An 18,946-nucleotide genomic window follows, 5' to 3' on the forward strand; every position below is an offset into this window, starting at 1 on the left:
AGGATTTGCCACCTGCATTCTCTTTCTCAAGATGCGAATGAATCGGATTGCATTGGCCAAGAAGTGCGTAAGCATGGAAAATCTGTAAGTAGCGATATCCTTGGCCAGGTCTATCAATAACGTTTTCCCTATGGAATCTGAATGATCCTCTATAGCTGCATGAAGGACGATGATTATTGATGGGATGAACCCAGCGATGGTCTTTGTGCTGTCGCAGAACTACAACCACCTGCAGTAGAGGTGATCGAAAATAAAACATTTATTTTCATTCTCTTCATCCTCTGTTTTTCATCGAATTCAATCCGCTGTCTTAGGCAAGAACCAAGAAGTGTTTTCATCCTCTGTCAGCAGTTCATGGAAGGAATTCCAAGTCATGAGACTTCTGATCATCAGTTTCCAAAGACTCTTTTTCTCTCAGCTTTCGTATGACTGAGATCTTTAATCACTTTGGTCGCTCTTGGTTCTTGTACAAGTTTCCAGCCGAACAAGGAACGACTTTGCTGTCAATCTCGCAAGGTTAGACCACTCACCTTAGTCTGAAAGTGCTGAATTCCTGCCCATGGAGCTCTCCAGGTGTTTAAGTTCATTTTACTGATGTAACAGCTTTCAACACCTCATCATCGTTACCTGAATGTTGGTAGATGTTGTGGGCAGTGCCACGCGTTGTTGTACCTTCCAGTGTGTATTCATGGAAGTCCAAGTTACCAATGGCACTTTGAGAGAATTTTCCACCTTTAAGGTTTGTGGGAATCAAGAGCTCACCTTGTTCCTGGTCCTCCTCACTAGTCTGTGACATGGAAGCGATACATCTCTGGCTATTTGATACCTGATGATATTGATAAAAGGGTTCAATATTTAAACTCCTTCTTTACTCCTGGTTTGTTTTAAGGTGTGAAATGCTAGTGGGGATACCTGCTACAGGTGCACAAATACCTTGATCCATATTCAGCACCTTTTCCCGATTTCTCTCATTCGGTTCCAATTTTAAGTCTGACTCATTCATCTCTGGAGTTGCATCAGTCACCATCCAGGTCACGTGATTGCAGAGTGACACAGGTACACATTCAGGTGCAGAATCATCGCGATGAATAAACAGCGATGGAGCACCTTCTGGATTCTTCTTATTCTCAGTTTCTCAGAGGTGTCCTTCACATCATTCCGGAATGATTTAGCAGAATGGTGGAAGATAACGTTCTTTTCAGGATGAGCACCTGTGGCTGTGGATTAATCACCACTTTCCTCTGCACTTTTCTTCAGGCAGGTAACCTTTGATAGAAGATAACCTGTTGACATATCTGATGAACAAATTATCGAAGATTGACCTTTTTGTGGGACTATCATGACGTTTGATCCACGGTCTGCGTCGTATTTTTCATTCCTTTTTGAGAATGGAGCACCTGTATATAGTGGTATTCACTATACCAGGTACGGACAACAAGCACCTGTATTTGAGGTGAGGTTAAGTCAGAAAGATGATACTTTTCGGATCTTCAGATAAGTTACCATCTTTGTAAGAGGTGAACCACTGCAGAGCATCAGCATGTACTGGATCACAGGTGTGTTTCATCTGCAGGTGAGACTTTGTCATTATTTGTACACAAACAGGACTTGTGGTACCTGAAGTCCCTATCAATCATGTCACCACAATTGTTACCATATACCTGGATACGGTGTACCATATTATCATCATGGAGTACCTTTTCTTGCTCCCATATCACATTTCGTCGATCCTTCTTACTCACAGGTCGTAATTGATGTTCACCTGTGCGATCTCGTTCCTTCATACAAACGAATCACTGATTTCTATGGTCTCTGGATTTAGTAGCGGATGACCCAAGGTGGATCTACACCTGATGACCCAAGGTGGATCTACACCTGGTGATCCCAGAGTTCGTTACTGCATTTTTGTCACATGTGTTGGACACACGTGATGATTTCACTTTTTCATAATTTCCACATGTGACATGACATACAGGTCGCAAGAGATTGCTCTTCTTCTTCATTCAATTCTTCTCTCACACTAAATGCTGCATCATCAGTTCTGTTCTCCACTGCACAGGAGAGTGCTGGGATCCCTTTAAGGGTAACTTTTTTTAACGTCTCAGGGGTAACTTCTGACATGTGATGCAACGACGATAATCAGTAGAAGGTCGTTTCCTCGTGCGTACATCATCCATCATGTCACTTCCTCAGGAGGTTACCTGAAAATATATGAAATGGACACCATTGGACATTCATACCAGTGACTCATTAAACTTGTATTGGAATGATAACTTACTGTTCGACAAGATAACAAACTGCTCGACAAGATAACAAACTGTTCGCTTAAATAAATTAAAAAAAAAATTAAACAAAACTGTCCGCTTCACAACAAACTTACCGGAGGAGAATTCTCTGTGCACGTCAGGATGTACACCTGGTGGGAGTTTGATGGCACCTGTGCGAACAAATCACATGAAAGAGATTCTTATGATGACGTAACAATCGAGAGATAAAATGACGATTCAACCATAGGCATGGTGACGTCACAAAGTTAAATCTGGCGTCATCACGCGAGTAAGTAATCCTGAGAAGGTGTCGCATCATGTCCTGTGATGAACAAATCATACTTACCTGTTACCTGGCAGGAGACAAAACCGTGAACAAACAGGTGGTGCCCTCAGGGCGAGACCTACCCAGGACACTCCAGTTGGGTTACCTGCTCTTCGTGAAGGACACCGTGGGATCTTTAACGTTCACCAACTAATGCCAGCACACAGGACGTCCGTCTTTACGCCCATCGGAGGGACGAAGATGAACACCTTCATGAATCACCTGCCTGTGAAACACCAGGACGGCAGTTTGTACCTGGGTAAACGCTGCTGTTGCCCTGATGAACGTGTCCCTGATGTACATTTTAGGCTCAGGTTTGTAGACAACCCCGAGGCTGTCGTTCTGGAATGTGAGAAGCATGGTCTGGAGCTCAGGTGCGCTTCGGAGGGGCTTGCTGAAAATGGCAATGAGCAGCTTGTGATCAGTCTCTGCCCTGATCACTTCCAACAGGTAGTGGTGGAAGCGTTGACAGGCAAACACTATGATCAGACATTCTTTTTCGATCTGTGTATAGTTTTGCACCATCAGTGTTGGTGCCCTTGATGCAAATGCAACTGGTTGTCCCTCTTGTACGAGACAGACCCCAAGTCCATTTTGGCTTGTCACTTTGTATGGGGACTGGCTTTGAGACGTCATAGTACCTTCACACAGGCACAGAGGTTACCAATCGCGTTATTTCCTGCATGGCAGCATCGTGTTTTGGTACTTCACATCTGTTGGGTGTGACATTTCCAGGATGTCCCTCACCTTTTCAGGATCAGCTTTCAGGCCATTTGAAGACAGTATGTGTCCATGGCAACGGACCTTTGTCACTTTGAACTGCAGCCTCTCGAGACCAGGTCTTAGTTTAATCTACCTGCAGCGGTAAATGAACACCAGTAACTTTGCGTCATGGTCGTTGTCTGCCTCAACATCTGTGTCTCCAGAGACAACAATGGGGCTGTCATCGAATGACATCGATGTCATCGATACAGCAGGCTCTACTCCACCAAGTCCACCAATAGCTCATGCTGCTTGAGTTGGTACATCTCTGGTGCTACGGAGACCCCACAAGGGAGATTGAGCCACCATTTTCTGCCCCAGTGGGTCCCGAATGTCGTCCTTTAACTGCTCTCCTCATCCAGCTTACATTGCAAAAAGGTGTCACGTGCATCTACATGTGTGAATAGCCGTGCCTTTGATGGATTGTACAAGACACCTTCGAGTTTTGGCATGATGTAGTGAGATCTTCATAGTGATTGGTTCAAAAACTTTGGATCGATGGAAATGCTCAGATTCTCAGGCTTTTTCACGATGAACATGTGACTTACACAGTCTGTCGGTTCGGACACAGGGACAATGTGACCATCTGCCTCATGTCTGTCTAGATGTGTCTTCACGGCGGACTTCATCAGGTACATCAGGTACTGGAGTCATCTTGTCTTTGCGGCTCATGACGTCACATGTTGCCCCCGAATCGAGCTGCCATTGCTGTAACTTATTATGTAGTTATCACGTGACCTTATGATGCAGTTGTCGCGTGACCTTATTATGCAGTTGTCACGTGACAAACCATTTTCCCCTCTCGACCTCACAGCACCGATACTCTCGTTTGTGGAAAATGAAATTGCCGCTGTTATCGTCTTCCTCATCAGGTTCAGTGTTTTACACACTGTGTTCCTGCCCTGGTAGAGTGGTGGACTCACTCCATTGGAGGAGGGGTCCAATTGTATGACTATGCATTCTGGCCCTTCGGGGTCAGGATGCATGTGTATTGAATGACCATGTGCTTCAGCCTTGGGGTTGAGGTGCATGTGTATGCTAATGGGACAGTCTTGATAGACGGTGTGCCTTGGCCGTGGGGTCAAGGTTCACGTCCAAGACTGTTTAAATGTTTGATTTTTTTTCTCTTTTTTTAAATAAAAAAGGCAGGCCACGGACTGGCCTCAAAAAGACCTCCCCTACTGTGGACCTTCTCATGCTCTTAAAACATTCTGTTAAAGTTTCTGCCGCCCTTCCTACCCTTACCAAGGGGAGATTAAGCCCCTTCTTCTTTCTGGGCTGGCTTAACCCAGAGACTTGAAACGCTCCTTGGCCGTGGGGTCAAGTCTTGTTGGCAAACACAAGGTAGGGTTTGCCAAATCTTGGCAAACACAAGGTAGGGTTTCGGGACAATTCTCGCACGTACCTAAATCCCTGCGCTGCCGCGGAAGCGGGGAAGCAAGCCTCGCATGAGCCACGTGTAATTTGGGTACGCCGAGCGGATTGCATACCATGTGGTCCGTGCAGTTACCATTAGTATTGGAACCCGATTCGAGCGGTTCTATTCGTACCACGCTTAGTCAATGGTGGAAAACACAAGGACGATCGAATGGAAGAAAGAACACTATTTAATTATTATTTACACTTATCTGTACAAGTCGGTAGTAAGCAGACACAGAGCAGAACTTAAGCAGTCTTATACTATTACCCAGACACGGGTCAGATCGCACTCACACAGGGGAAAATGAAGGCAGGATGATGTTCACTTGGTCGTCCAGGAATGGCCCCGTCTGGCTCTCCTCGATCTCAGCATGTCCCGCGATGATGGTAAGCGATAAAAAAAAAAATCCACCTGCCCGTGAGCTCCTCCACCCGACACGTCTCAATGGCCGCGTTTACAGGTAAATCACGTTACCTCAGGAGATGACGCCGTGTACTCTCATTAGCAACGACGAGAACGATTTTGTCTCTCTTCAGCTCTTCTTTCAATAATAATCCATATTCACAAGATGCTGCTTTCTTTCTTTGACACAAAACAAGATGATCAATTGATTCTTCTTCTTCTTCCTTACACCTGCCGAATATGTACCGTTCAAAAATCACATTTCTCCCCGGATTGAAGTTTGTCTCCCATTCAATTAGTAAATACCTAACGTTTTTCGCCTCCTCGGCTGTGAGATTCAAGTTTTTCTTATGCACATGACGTCATTCGCTGCCCATCACCTTCTCAGGGTTGCCGCTTGTACTTCGTCTACTTTCTCATTAAGACAGGTTACCACTGCCATTCGTCTCCCTCAGTCACAAGGGTAATGGTAATGGCGGCGCCTGCACGTAGCGGACAAGACCAACTCAGGAACTTAGCATCAGTTTTGTCTCATTTCGCTTCTTGGTATTTTGTTCTGTTTCGTCTCATCATTGTGATCTCTGGTCCGGGCCTGCGGATACAGAGCATCGATCTGGGCCTGCGGACACGGAGCATCGATCCGGGCCTGTGGACACGGAACATCGATCTGGGTCTGCGGACACGGAGCATCGATCCGGGCCTGCGCACATGGAGCATCGATCCGGCTCTGTGGACACGGAGCATCGATCCGGCCCTGCGGACACAGAACATCGATCCGGGCCTACGGACACAGAACATCGATCGGGGCCTGCGGACACGAAGCGTCGACTTGGCTTGTTGTTCTTCATTGAACGTCTTTAGTACCCCTGAGTTTGAGGGTTTCGTCCCCATTATGGTTACCTCTGCCATGACTCATTTAAACAAGCAGATACAGGTGATCATAAGACCAGGACACAGACGATCTCAGGTAATGGATCTCAGGACATTTAGACATTTGAAAGTTGTGAGTGTAAAAGAAAAGCATCAAATACAACGAACGCTCTTCTAACATTCCGACTTTGCTCCTCTGAAATATAAGATCCATCAATAACAAATTTGATTAAGTGCCCATTGTAGGTCAGAACCTTAAGGTGGATATATTACCTCTCACACAAACTTGGCTTGAGGAAAATACACCTGCAGAACTGTTTACTCTCCATTGTTTAAAAAAAAAAATTCTGAACCTCGGATTAGAAGACCTGGTGCAGGTGTAGCACTATTACCTGTTGTAGGTGTAGCACTGTATGCAAGACACCACTTGAAACCACGTGTTTTGCCGGTAAATACACCTGGTAACATTAACATCGAAACGTTATGGGTTATCATGCGACACACAAGGTTATCTTGTGAAGTACCTTGTCTTATTATATGTGTTGTATTACCCTCCTACAGGTGGCAACACTGATGACTGTGTAAATTATTTCATTTCAACAATTGGTTTGTTACTGATACAATATCCAGGAGCTGGAGTTTCCATAGTCGGGATTTCAATGATCTGGACTTTACACTTCTTCTTGTAAACGACCGTTTTAAACAAGCAGTTGCACAACCTACGAGAGGGATTAATATCCGGGATAAAATTGTCCCAAATTATCCCCACTTGTATTCTAATATCCAGATTCTACCCCCATGGGAATGAGTGATCACAATCGTGTCCTTTGGATACCTTAGACTGGGCCCCGCAGTGTAATGTGGTAAGAAAAATACAATACGTCACCTTAAAGACAGTGGTTTGGGAAGTTTTGGTAGATGGATAATGCAATTCACATGGGCGCAGGTATTTAAAGCAATTGATCCAGGTACAAAATGTGATATTTTATGTGAAATAGTCAAAGAACAACTTGATCAGCATTTACCAACACAAGTTATCCGTTTTCATGAGACTGATAAACCATGGATAACTTCCCAAGTTAAATCCATCATAAAACAAAGACAGTATTCATGGTATCAAGGTAACACAGCTCTTTGGCGTTACCTAATAAATAATACCATCAGATCTATTTCTCAAGGTAAGAAAGGTTATCATGATACTAGGTACACAAACTAAAATCTGATAACCCTGCAGGTTTGTATATACAGATTTAAACATTTATTCAAGGTGCACAGGCCCCAGCATCTATATCGATACCAGGTATTTATTCTGATGATCCACAACAATACAAAAACACAGGTAACACAGTCAACGAACATTTTATTGCTTGAGCAGATCATTTACCCAGAATTGATACAACAAAACTACCTGCATACCTACCCTCCCTGTTAATGTCTCCGAGTGTCCAACCCCAACAGGTGTATAATCCATTATGTAAACTTGAATTACAAAAGCAAGCATTTCTGGAGATCTACCTGTGGGAGTAATCCGTGAATTTGCTTATGAATTAAGTTTTCCTTTAACTGATGTTTTAAATGCATCATTTGAACAAGAAAAACTTCCGGATTGTTGGGAGTACGCAGAAGTGACGCCATTCCAAAGTCACCAGCACTGACTTTGCAGGAACTGAGAACAATAGCACCGACGAGATACTTCGCAAAAGTTGCAGAATCATTTATTGCAAAATGGCTCCTCGAGGACATTGAAAAAAAAATTGATCCCAATCAGTACGGTAATCAGAGAAAGCTATCAACTTGTCATTATCCAATAGGAATGCTTCATCAGCTATATGAAAATGATGAATAATCCAAAATCAATATCCACCGAAGTTCTTACAGATTTTTCAAAAGCTTCGATCGAATTGATCATAATGTTCTGGTTTGTAAATTGATTCACCTTGGAGTACGTCCATGTATTATCTCCTGGTTTATTAGCATTTTGGAATTCCGTCAGCAGTGCGTGAAATATAAGGGAACAACATCAGATATGAAAAATAGTCCTACGGGAGTAGCACAGGGTACAAAGTTCGGTCATATTTAGTTTTTGGTCATGATCCATGATGCATGTGGGAAAAGTCCCATCCCGTATTTTAAACATGTGGATGATCTTACCCTTGTTGAAAGTTGTAAAGAGACTCAACAGTCACAGATGCAGCAATCCGTACTTTCTTTTCAGAATTGGACATCTGATAATAACATGAAACTGAATGTGTTAAAATGTTACACGGTGACAGTTTCCTTCACAAAGCAGCGAGTGCAACACCTAACACTTTATGAACTAGATGGTATTCATGGAATACTTACCTTGCGCAATCAACTTGGTGTGAGCCAACACTTCTGTTTTTGAACATTTTTTTTCTTTGATCGAATATGGCTGCCAGACCACGTGAGCGATGACATTATAAATTTATATTCTCGAATATCATTGTTGCATAGACCATGCCCAATACATTTCAAACTGATCAGACGAAGCGTTGTCCCTGTCGAATTATGACGTCATAATTATGGCACCGATGACATCATTAACATATCTTATTCCCCAAGGGGAGTACTTGACAATGTCTTGATACTTGATACAAGGAGTCATCTTTCAATTTTTTCCATGGAGCGGTTTCGGAGATATAGAGGGGCAACTTTTTTCGATTTTTTCCAAGATGGCGTCTGTACCACGTGACCTATGACGTTATAATTATCATTCAAAAATATATATACAGCAAGAGCCGCACATATTCTGAAAATTTAATGTCAATCGGACCAACGGTTGCCGAGAAAATGATTTTTTTTTAATGCAGACACGGCACACACTTTACTTTACTGAAATGCAGACACAAATCTACGCAACTGAATGTTTAACTCCGCTTTTCGCTTCGCGAGCGCAGGGTAATAACACTGTTACCCAGTGTGCAACCAAAGTGCTTGGTGTGCAATACAGGGAAACCTGAAATGGGATGGATGCTCACATGGGAGAAAAGCTTTAAAAATGTAATAAAAAGTTGTACATTTTACGTAATGTTAAATCGTATGATTTACCCATGTAACCTTGTGACAATTTATATTTGATCGATAAGACCAGTGTTGGAGTATTGTGTACCTGTTTTCAATGCAGCTTTAACTAAAGCACAGGTGAACAATTTAGAACTGGTTCAAAAATGAGCGTGTAAAATAATGTTAGGACAACGTTACACATCTTACTGTGTAAACGTTACACATCTTCCTTTGGAAACAAGTAAATTACAAACCCTGGAGGAACGACGATATAAGTTGTGTAAAGACTTTGCACTCGCTATTGAAACCCATAATTTGCGTACAATGTGGTTACCTGCTATGAGAGATATACCTTTTAATCTCAGGAAAGCACAAAGTACTCACAATACAAATGCAGAACAAAAATATTTCAAACAAGCGCATTGACATTTTTAATTGGTTTTCTTAATAGTTTGTAATATTTTTCCTCTGTTTGAAATATTCCATGTTTGTTATTTTAGTTTTACATTCTTTTTGTTAATTAACGATTTGAATTTTTTTGATTTTATATATTTCTATTCTGTAAGCAATCTTTGATTGCAAATTATGCATATGTATGCATGTGTAATTCAGCTATTCGCTGCCAGACATGCTTTCAATCAACCATTTTAATTGATTGATTGACCAGTAAATAATCCGCGAATTCAGCTCTAAAATTGTCCCATTACTGCTCCAGTCACCACTCATTTTCATCGCGTCCGGAAGTGGAATGTTAGTCGCCATGTTGGTCAAGGCCTAAACTCGTGACGTTTCAGCTAAGCGCGTTGTGGTTGAGATCCCGGTCTTCAGTTATTTACTCACTTTTGCACACGTGGTGGATGCTTGGAGGAGTCGTTACTGAATAGGAGGGTAACTCGAGGGTGCTTGGAGGAGCCATTACTGAATTGGAGGGTAACTCGAGGGTGCTTGGCGGAGCCCTTTACTGAATATGAGGGTAACTCGAGGGTGCTTGGAGGAGCCGTTACTGAATAGGAGGGTAACTCGTGGGTGCTTGTAGGAGTCGTTACTGAATAGGAGGGTAACTCGAGGGTGCTTGGAGGAGCCCTTTACTGAATATGAGGGTAACTCGAGGGTACTTGGAGGAGCCGTTACTGAATAGGAGGGTAACTCGAGGGTGCTTGGTGGAGCCGTTACTGAATAGGAGGATAACTCTTGGGTGCTTGGAAGAGTCGTTACTGAATAGGAGGGTAACTCGATGGTGCTTGGAGGAGCCCTTTACTGAATATGAGGGTAACTCGAGGGTGCTTGGTGGAGTGCATGTGTGTGATAAAATTGTTAAAAAAAATAATAAAGTAACGATGTTGGTTGGTCCTATGCAGCAGCTAATTGCAGACATGTTGGGTGTGATGTATTCTTCGGGACAAGCGTTGGACAAGCACGATGTGTGTTCACATTTATCGGCAACAATTGGATTAGATGAAAGAATTGTACATGTGCAGTGCAGCCTATTTTACCAATCCCTATTGGACCATAACTGCACATTACATAAACTTGCAAGTGTTGCCATTGCAGACATATTGAACAAACGTGATATGTGCATGATGAACACTGATGATAAGTAGAGATGATGGATGAATTGTATATGTACACGGACTTCTGCAATATCATATAAAACCAATATTATGTTACGGATTCGTCACTTCCGTCGTTGTGGTTTTCATCCACTGTAAGCATTTTTGGTTCCATTTACTATTATTGTTATCGTTTAAGTGAAATGGAGATAACTGTTTGCAAAAGGTGAAAAATGAGTGTTTTAAAAGAAATCAGAAACCGGATCGAGAGAAAACTGGAAGAAGAAAAGGAGTAAGTGAAAAGCGGAACAAGAGAGGTCGGGAAGAAAAAGCCGAGATGCTTTGAGGTCTCGAGGAGACTCTGGTGAACGTGGGGCACGAGAGACCTTTGGTTTTCCCGGGAAAGGGATTCCTGCGACAGAGTTGTGATCGCTGTGACAGATAAACCTGCGTGACCAGTTTTGCGGTTGATTCCGAAGAGAATCGTTGTTGGAGTGCAGGTACGCCTCCAGTACGGGCCCGTCTGCCATTTTGCCTCGCTCCAGCCTTGTCACCATGCTCCAGCCATTTCAGCATACCCAGCCGTTAGCCTGGTTTGCGTGTGTAACGTGGATTTCGATTGGGAATTTGTGGTTCTCCATTTGGGAGCCGTTGAACGTTCATACCCGAAGGTGTGACTTTCCCAGTCGCCTTTTGAGGGCACCTTTGCGCCTCTTTGGCAGCGTTGGCTGTCAGCCGAACTGGATTCTGGTCTCGATACGACATTTTTCTTGCGATCACCGGAGCGTGGATCGACTTTGGCTTGGTGCCGGGACAGAGACTTTGGGAATGTTATTTTCGTTCACTTGGAGCACAGTGAGTTATATTGTAAGAAACTGATGCTACCATCATAGGAATGATATACTATTTGTTGTACAATTGATTAATATTGTTATTGTGCTGTTATTCTTTTGTGACCTTAATACAATACTTGTTTTTTGGTAACAATTGGTGTGGTTTCACCATTGGTCATTGACACACAGAATAACATATCTTTCTGCCGTGACTCCTTTCGGGGCTCGGAGGTACACGGTGACCGGGGTTTGGGGAGGAGCACGTAACAATTATGTTTGGCATTTCATTTTTTTACAGAAAAATGGACCACAAAGATGTCCCCAAGAGATTGTAACTGCATTGAAAATACGTTCACTTCTTCATGTAGCTGTTTGAATCAAATTGGCGCCCCTTTACATGAACTTTTCTGGAGCGTTACTTGTTTCCTCCTAAGAACACAAGCATAGTACAGCATGCACAGGATATTTTTTGAATGTAACTTCTTTTCTAGTGTTTGGCATTTCCCATAAACTATGCTTGTAGAATGTAGAAGGTTCCTATATTTTGGAAAGTTCCTTCTTTTCTCTACTTTGCCATGTAGCAAGTACCATGTAGAGAGAGGGCCTTTTCTATGCCCCTGGCATTTTCCCCAATAATATATACAGTGAACCAGACTGTGCAGAATCGAGAGGAGGGACCAGTTTCCACACGTACAGGCCGCCGTGAAACTCAAATTCTTCCTGGGAGAACAACAAATATCGCTTATGTTCGTTCTCATCTACTTGCATTCAAAAGACCCACACTGTGAGAAACTGACCAAGAACAGTGCTGGCCAGAAGGGGAGACAGTGAAACCTTCTTTCTATACTTAGTCTCGGCTCATATGAGAGCTAACACATGGAACATATAATAATGGGAGTGGGAGACAACAGGGAGAGAGCAAGGGAAGAACAACAACAGTAGGAAACAGGGACATCGGAAGATCTGTGGAAGAGAAAGGGCTGGGGTGGGGTATACAGGATAAACAAGATGGACATGACAGGGACATTTTATTCAGGAAAGAAATCGGAATTTGAAGGAGGTGGATTTAAGGTGGATTAATGGGGGTAGAAAAGATCAAGGTTTTGGATGTGGGAAAGATAAGAGATGGTGGTGAAAAACTGCTTTAAAGACCTGGAGGGATGAGTGGGATTGAAGAGAATGTGGGAGTTTGTTCCAGAGGTGGAAAAAAAAGGAACGAAAGAGTGAAGGTGAGCAGTGTCTTGATTGTGGCAGTTTCACCAGAAGAGGTTTACTGGCATACCTTGTGCATCCTGCAGGAATATTTGGGAAACAGAGTACAGACAGAGCAGGGGGTGCAAGGACGGCCGGATTAACACCCCCACCCCCGACCCCATTAGAACATCCCAAATCCACCACCTTCAATCTCCATCTTCTTTCCTGAAATTCCTTGGAGTGTTCATTTGCTTTATACCGTGTACCTCTCCCCTCCTCCCACCGGCCCTCTCCCTTCCACAGATCTACCAACATCCCTGTTCTCTACTGTTGTTGTGCTTGTATGTTTGCCTCTCTCTCTCCTGCTCCCTTTATTTATTGTATGTGTTATGGGTCTGTGCATGTTTTCGTGTGTAATGTATATTTCGTTAGTTCTTACACAAGCCTCGACTCTGTACACAAAAATAAATTATTTAATAAATAAAAACTTCATCCTGGTCAGGAAGAGGAGATGAGAGAATTCCATTTAGGGCCTGTGGAAGTATTTTGAGAAGTCTTCGTATAAATTGCGAATAATTGATTAAAAAATCATACTGTAGATGGATGTTTTAATTTGGTTCAACTTATTTTGTTTCAACATTGCACACATTTGTAGTCTCAAAAATAACACGCTCTGTGTTCAAGAACGCGTACCCTTCAACTCGCTCTGATAAGGGGCGATCTGCTTTCATAACTTACCTGATTATCTGCTTCCTTGCAGTGGGAACGAACTGAACTCCCTACTATGGTTCACAAGTAAAATATGCTTTAGTATCTCAAATGCTTTCTCTAGCACATTAATCTTCTTGCTGCCGAGACTTTAATATTATCCCTTCTGTGTTTCACTCCTCATTATCAAGATCACACCTCCGACAAGGACATGCAGCTGTGTCCCTTCAATCACATCAGCCTTTGAAGTAGAGAGTATTTATATCGGGTTCCACAAGCAGGAGGCAGAATAAATTACTTCTTGCTGTGCTCGTCGACCTGCTGTTGTTTCGTCACATGCAGTCATGCACATGCTCTTGTTTCATTATTATTTGGATGCTGTCAGAGTATTACAAATAAATTCAACTTTTGAACCTATTTTGAAGTGGTTAATCTTCGACAATCCCCATGTTTAATATGACAGGAGAAAATCCATGAGCCATGCGTGGAGATTTCCATCGATACCATCAGAGGAGAGTTTGGTGAGCAGGGCCGGGCACCAGACCGTATCGAGGACACGAGATATGTCAAGGGAGACGGCTCTGATTTCCTGTCTCGCGTTGAGAACATCTGTCCATTGTTGAGACAGCCGAAGCAGCACATCCAGAGAACAGTGGCCTAGTCTAAATCCATATTGATGATCATAGATCAAACCAATGGAGAAGAGGAAGGATTTAATGTTAGAAGTGATGATGGATTCCATGACTTTTGCTGATTATTGGGAGCAGGCTGATTGGTCTGTAGTTGCAAGGATCTGTTTTTGGAATTTTGGAATAATCAGAAAGTCCCATTATGTATTCACAATAACACAGACAGTGCATTTGTGCTTTGAGGGCCTCTCTTTATTGTAAAAACCATCACGGATTCAAATTTCATGAAAAACATAGGCAGGGTCTTCTTCTGATAAACAATTTTACATCAAGGGTGTTGTCCCCATATCACACAAGGCAATGAAATAGACTACAGCAAAGATTGAGGAAAAATATATTTTCAAACTGCCATGGAAAGATGCCATCTGAGCATAACCAAAAAGGGACAAGAAAAACAACTGAATCAGATGGAAAACAAAATTCCTAAATACTGGTCACAATCAAAAAACTCCAAAAATGGACCTTGGCTGGATACATGGCAAAGACAGACAGGCATTACAAACTGGCAACGGAAGGAAGACCCTGAAAGAAGCACAATGAGATGCAAGATCAGATTGAGAGATTATGTTCTGTTACCATTTGAGTATTTGGCATCGATTTTTCAACAATTCTTTATTATAAGATATGGAGAACCGGATTAATAAATTTTACATGTTTTTTTAAGTTGTAATTTTCTTTAAACTTAGTTTGAAGATGCAGATGGGGTTCGAATTTTGAGATTCCTGTTGTCTTTTGGCACCAGTTTGCAGCCATTGTTGTGGACATTCTGGTAACAGCCATAAGTTTGGCTTTCATCAATAGGTTTGGGGTGCTGGCTGGTTGTGAGGGGTTGCAGATGGTACTGTGAGAAGTTTTGCTTGCAAGGTGTATGCTCAAAGAGCTGCACGCTTTCACAATAGCTTTCTCCTAACTGTTTCACTGAATAACTTGCCTACTGCTGAGAATCGCTCACAATCGCTCACAACCCAGTATGGGTAATGCTGTGCAAATATAACAAACCATGATCAGCAAAACTTTTCCCTTGGACAGAGCACTTTTTATGCAAGCACTCCAGCGTAGGTTGTACTGTGGAAGTTCAAGCTCCGTTTAGAAATAAAATCCTTGTCACAAATAGAACACTTGTAAGGATGCTCTCGTTGGTTGTTATCTCCATAGGCGGGGTTTAGGAGTTCGGAGGAAGTTCTCACAGAACTCAAGATCTCCACCTCCTTTTGCGATAAAGTATCATTATTCATGAACCAGTTTGTGAAACTCAATTACCATAGCTTTGTTCCAAGGGCTCCTTTTAGAATCCTCACTGAACCTCTGATAACCTCCACCTGTGGCTTGTTTGTCGTGATATTCCCCGGAATGCTTTTTAAGTACTCAGTTAGGGTTTTCTTGAACATTCGGATTCCCTGTTGCTACGACTATCACTGGTACAATTTCAGGTTTCTTCAATTTCTAAATCCTCTTAACCTAATTGCTCATATCCTGGTATTTCAGATTTCAGCTGTCCTGTATGGATCTTCATATGTTTATTCAAATTGCTGTTTTGAGAGAAACATTTATCACATATCGAGCATTTGTGAGGATGCTCTCCTGCATGGATCCTCATATGTGATTTCAAACAGCTGCTATGAGAGAAACCTTTATCACATATCGAGCATTGTAAGGTCGCTCTCCTGTATGGATCCTCATATGTATTTTCAAATCGCCTTTTTGAGAGAAACATTTATCACATATCGAGCATTTGTAAGTTTACCCTCCTTTATGGATCCTCATATGTGATTTCAAACGGCTGCTATGAGAGAAACCTTTATCACATATCGAGAATTTTTAAGGTCGCTCTCCTGTATGGATCCTCATATGTGATTTCAAACGGCTGCTATGAGAGAAACCTTTATCACATATCGAGCATTTGTAAGGTCGCTCTCCTGTATGGATCCTCATATGTAATTTCAAATCGCCTTTTTGAGAGAAACCTTTATCACATATCGAGAATTTTTAAGGTCGCTCTCCTGTGTGGATCCTCATATGTGATTTCAAATGGCTGTTTCGAGAGAAACCTTTATCACATATCGAGCATTTGTAAGGTTGCTCTCCTGTATGGATCCTCATATGTAATTTCAAACTGTTGCTATGAGAGAAACGTTTATCACATATCGAGCATTTGTAAGGTTGCTCTCCTGTATGGATCCTCATATGTAATTTCAAATGGCTGCTATGAGAGAAACCTTTATCACATATGGAGCATTTGTAAGGTCGCTTTCCTGTGTGGATCCTCATATGTAATTTCAAATTGTCTTTTCGAGAGAAACCTTTATCACATATCGAGCATTTGTAAGGTCGCTGTCCTGTATGGATCCTCATATGTAATTTAAAACTGCTGCTTTCAGAGAAACCTTTGTCACATATGGAGCATTTGTGAGGGTCGCTCTCCTGTGTGGATCCTCATATGCGATTTCAAATGGCTGTTTCGAGAGAAACCTTTATCACATATCGGGCATTTGTGGGGTCGCTCTCCTGTATGGATCCTCATATGTAATTTAAAACTGCTGCTTTCAGAGAAACCTATATCACATATGGAGCATTTGTAAGGTTGCTCTCCTGTATGGATCCTCATATGTGATTTCAAATGGTTGTTTTGAGAGAAACCTATATCACATATGGAGCATTTGTAAGGTTGCTCTCCTGTATGGATCCTTATATGTAATTTCAAATGGCTGTTTTGAGAGAATCCTTTATCACATATCGAGCATTTGTAAGGTCGCTCTCCTGTATGGATCCTTATATGTAATTTCAAATGGCTGTTTTGAGAGAATCCTTTATCACATGTCGAGCATTTGTGAGGATGCTCTCCTGTATGGATCCTCATATGTAATTTCAAACTGCTGTTTTGAGAGAAACCTTTGTCACATATCGAGCATTTGTAAGGACACTCTCCTGTATGGATCTTTATATGTTTCTTCAAATTGCTTTTTGTCAAGAAACCTTTATCACAGACCGAGCACTTGTGGGGATGTTTTCCTGTATGAATCCTCATGTGTATTTTGATGTTATTCATTGAAACAAAATCCATTCTGCACACATTACCCTTATAACGTATTCCCCTTTCTACAACCTTTTTGTGTTTGTTCAATTTAATATTAAATTTGGTGTTGTGAGGCCCAGACAGGCACTTGTATTTTATAGGAAGTGAGTCTTGATTTCGTGATTTTTTCTTCAATACCCCTTGACCCCGTGATATACCCCTGGGCGCTCATCTGGTAGAATAAAGCAGTATACTACACTGAATAAAGGTATTTTAAACCATATCAGGGCATTTTTAACCAATTTGAATGGATGCTGGAGGACAGGGCAGCATGTACAATCATACAAACGTCAGCATAAGACTTTAAACAAACAAAAGAAAAATCAACCTCCATCCACCTCCCTCCCCCGCCCCCCAACCCCCATAGACTACTTTAGACCCCATTTTTGTAAATGCTGGGAAAAAACGTTGGTACATCATGGGTGATGAACAGAATGTTGTGGTCACGTTTTATTGGAATTGGATGTGTAGTTTCTGAGCAGAAAGCAAATACCTATTTTGGAGGGCAGACCCTGCCCCCTGCAAAACCCCAAAGGGGCAGATTTTTTTAATGCCATGAACAAACTTTGGTACAGCACGGGTGGTGAAGGTTGTGGTCAAGTGTCATCAAAATTGTGTGTGTAGTTTCAGAGAATAAAGCATATATCTATTTTGAGGGGTCAAACCTGGACACACTTGCCCCCCCCCCCCTCCCATTGAGTCCTTTAGACTTTGATTTTCTACGTGCCATGAACAAACATTGGTACATCAAAGGTGATGACGGTTGTGTTCGAGTTTTATCAAAATAGTGTGTGTAATTTCAGAGTCAAAAGCTAATTCCTATTTTGGGGGCGTTAAACGTGGATCCACTTTGACTCCCGGAACACCAAATTTTTTAATGCCGTGAAAAACTTTAGTGACAACACAACAAATAAAATTTGTGCCAAGTTTCGTCACAATTCAATCAGCGGTTGAGGAGAAAAAGTTGCAACTGTTTCCGGAAAAATGGACGGGTGGACGGGCTGATGACGCACCATCACATAAGCTCCCCGTAAAATCGTTCCAGGTGAACTAATCATGAAGTTAAATATTGTTAAAAATAAAAATTCCGGATGTTAAGCGCTATTGAAGCATGCTAACCTGAAGGTTAGTGGAAATAACAAGGCGGGAATTTGTATTCAACAGTGTTTAAGTATTTAATTCAATTTCCATGAAATAAAGATTGAAAAATTATTTGAAACATTTTCTGGAATTTCTCGGACTCTCCCCTCACGGCCTATTTTTTTTTCCAATCATCTGCAAATGGGCGTTTTGCCCGACACAGACCGTTAAAACACAGTGACATGGAGTGCCTTGAAATGTACCCTCCCTTGGACCGGTACGGATTACAAACCTGTTCTTTTTAATCCCCAGCGCACAGGATGAGAACATATTAACATTTAAAATATTTCCTGCTCGGTAACCTCACCCCTCCCCTCAGTCAAGCTAACGGTTTTCCCCATCTGAATCGATGCATGATCCGTACCCGAGCTCGTTCATGCACTCCACTCTGCACGCTCACGGCACACACTCCATTACACTCAGACTCGGCACTCCAAGGAACCCCGGCTTCTCTATTCCACCCAAGCTCGGCACACACCCTTTCACACAATGAATTTGCTCCAGTTCACACAGCCTCACCTCGTCGTGATCCGCTTTGATCGCTCATATCCTCTCCACCTGCACCTCCCATGTGTTATCCCGATCTTTACACATTGTTTCTACATATTCCATGATTTCCTCCTCAACATTCTTTGCCCTCTCGCTTGTCTTCTTGTGCTTGAGATGACTTTAGTGTCTTCCAATATTTC

The 18,946-nt window shown here is 42.3% G+C and overlaps 1 pseudogene; it reads right to left on the bottom strand.

The window, feature by feature from the left end:
* Positions 1–14,726: 14,726 nt before the first annotated feature.
* Positions 14,727–17,105, bottom strand: LOC144894313 (uncharacterized; annotated as a pseudogene).
* Positions 17,106–18,946: the final 1,841 nt, after the last annotated feature.

The sequence above is a fragment of the Myxine glutinosa genome, chromosome 1 (genome assembly GCF_964187855.1).
Source record: "Myxine glutinosa chromosome 1, kmMyxGlut1.1, whole genome shotgun sequence".
Lineage (NCBI taxonomy): Eukaryota > Metazoa > Chordata > Myxini > Myxiniformes > Myxinidae > Myxine > Myxine glutinosa.